General features: G+C 50.5%; 1 pseudogene; it reads left to right on the top strand.

The window, feature by feature from the left end:
- The first annotated feature begins 962 nt into the window (after positions 1–962).
- On the top strand, positions 963–2547 carry LOC101682118 (annotated as a pseudogene).
- The last annotated feature ends 332 nt before the right edge of the window (positions 2548–2879 follow it).

Raw genomic sequence — 2879 nt, forward strand, 5'->3', positions numbered from 1 at the left:
ACAAGAAAGAAACCCTAAACCCAGAAGGAGAAGAGAAATCATAAAGACCAGAGCAGAAATCAATGAAATAGGAACCAAAAAAACATTATAACAAATCAACAAAACTAGGAGCTGATTCTTTGAAAGAAGACTTATCTAACAGAAAAGAGAAAGGACCCAAATAAATAAAATCATGAATGAAAGAGGAGAGATCACAACTAACACCAAAGAAATACAGACAATTATAAGAACATACTATGAGCAACTCTACTCCAACAAATTTAACAATCTGGAAGAAATGGATGCATTCCTAGAGACATATAAACTACCACAACTGAACCAGAAGAAATAGAAAGCCTGAACAGGCCCATAACCAGTAAACAGTCATCAAAAATCTCCAAACAAACAAAAACCCAGGGCCAGACGACTTCCGGGGGGGAATTCTACCAAACATTTAAAGAAGAACTAATTCCTATTCTCCTGAAACTGTTCCAAAAAATAGAAATGGAAGGAAAACTTCCAAACTCATTTTCTGAGGTCAGCATTGCCTTGATCCCAAAACCAGACAAGGATCCTGTCAAAAAAAGAGAACTACAGACCAATATCTTTGATGAACACAGATGTGAAAATTCTTACCAAAATACTAACCAATAGGATTCAATGGTACATTAAAAGGATCATTCACCATGACCAAGTGGGATTTATTCCAGGGCTGCAGGGTTGGTTCAACATCCGCAAATCAATCAATGTGATACACCACATTAATAAAGAAAGAACAAAAACCATATGACACTCTCAATAGATGCTCAAAAAGCATTTGACAAAGTACAGCATCCCTTCCTGATCAAAACTCTTCAAAGTGTAGGGATAGAGGGCACATACCTCAATACTATCAAAGCAATCTATGAAAAGCCCACTGCAAATATCATTCTCAATGGAGAAAAACTGAAAGCTTTTCTGCTAAGGTCAGGAACACGTCAGGGATGTCCATTAACACTACAGCAGTGGTCACCCGTCCCAAGGTGGAACTGCTGCCCAAGATGGCTGCTGCAGAGCCTGCTGGACACGCACTGCATATACATCCTGGACTGGTGGTCCGATGTGTTCATCTGGCTGGGCCGCAAATCCCCGCGCCTGGTGCGAGCCACCACCCTCAAGCTGGGCCAGGATCGGTGCGGGATGTTGCACAGGCTGGCGCCACGCCACATTCAGCCGCAGCCTGGAGGGCACTGAGGCGCAGGTGTTTAAGGCCAAGTTCAAGAATTGGGACTACGTGTTGACGTGGACTACACGCGCAACGCGGAGGCTGTGCTGCAGGGTCCGGGACTCACCGGGAAGGTGAAGCGCGATGCGGAAAAGAAAGATCAGATGAAGGCTGACCTCACTGTGCTGTTCCTGCTGCAGCAGCCACCCATGGCATTGGCAGAGGCAGAGCAGCTGATGGAGGAGTGGAACTAGGACCTGGATGGCATGGAGGGCTTCATGCTGGAGGGCAACTAATTCGCGAGGTTGCCGGAGGAGGAGTTCAGCCACTTCTACACGCAGGACTGCTACGCCTTCCTCTGCAGGTACTGGGTCCCTGTGGAGTACGAGGAGGAGGAGGAGGAGAGGGAAGAGAAGGAAGAGGAAAAAGCGGGAGTGGAGGGCAAAGAAGGCAAGGAGGCAGCAGCTGAGGCAGAGGAAAAGCAGCTTGAAGAAGACCTCCAGTGCATCGTGTACTTCTGGCAGGGCCCGCAAGCCTCCAACATGGACTGGCTCACCTTCACCTTCAGCCTGCAGAAGTTTGAGAGCCTCTTTCCTGGCAAACGAGAGGTGGTACGCATGACACAGCAGCAGGAGAACTCCAAGTTCTTGTCCCATTTCAAGAGAAAGTTCATCATCCATCGGGGCAAGAGGAAGGTGGCTCAGGCTGCCCAGTAGCCCGGCCGCTACCAGATTTGCACCAATGGCAGCGCCCTCTGCACCCAGTGCATCCAGAGCAACACTGACTCCAGCCTCCTCAACTCTGAGTTCTGCTTCATCCTCAAGGTTCCCTTTGAGAGCGAGGACAACCAGAGCATTGTGTAAGTGTGGGTGGGCCGGGCGTCGGACCCAGATGAGGCCAAGCTGGCGGAAGATATGAACACCATGTTTGACACCTTCTACAGCAAGCAGGTCATCAATGAAGGTGAGGAGCCCTAGAACTTCTTTTGGGTGGGCATCGGGGCCCAGAAGCCTTATGATGACGACTCTAAGTACATGAAGCACACCAGGCTCTTCCAGTGCTCCAATGAGAAGGGCTACTTTGCGGTGACGAAGAAGTGCTTGGACTTCTGCCAGGACGATCTGGCAGATGACGACATCATGCTGCTGGACAATGGTCAAGAGGTCTACATGTGGGTGGGGACACAGACAGGCCAGGTGGAGTTCAAACTGAGTCTGAAGGCCTGACAGGTGTACATCCAGCACATGCGATCCAAAGAGCATGAGCAGCCACGCTGCCTGCGCTTGGTCTAAAAGGGGAACGAGCAGCACACGTTCACCCGCTGCTTCCATGCCTGGAGCACTTTCCGCAAGGCTCTGGCCTAGGACAGCAAGTGCCCCCATCTACAGCACCCCCATTGCAGCCCTGAGCTCTGGGCCGGGGTGGCTCGTCAGTCCACTGCCGCTGGCAGAGGCTGTGTGCAGATGGCAGCCCCTGTTCAGCCACCTGGCCCCCAGTGCCACGGTCCCAGGCTGCACAGCCTGAGCAGCACCAGGGGGGACGCCCTGACCCAGGACCTCAGGGATCTGGGCAGCCGGAGTCCCTCTGAGGAGAGCTACTGTGTGACGCCCCCGCCCTACCACAGAGAAAGCAGCGTGGTTGCCTTTTAAGAGATATTAAATGCTTTTATTTTCAATATTTTTTTAAAAAAAACATA

Source organism: Mustela putorius, unplaced genomic scaffold, assembly GCF_011764305.1.
Source record: "Mustela putorius furo isolate JIRA1106 unplaced genomic scaffold, ASM1176430v1.1 tig00000870_pilon_pilon_pilon, whole genome shotgun sequence".
Taxonomy (NCBI): domain Eukaryota; kingdom Metazoa; phylum Chordata; class Mammalia; order Carnivora; family Mustelidae; genus Mustela; species Mustela putorius.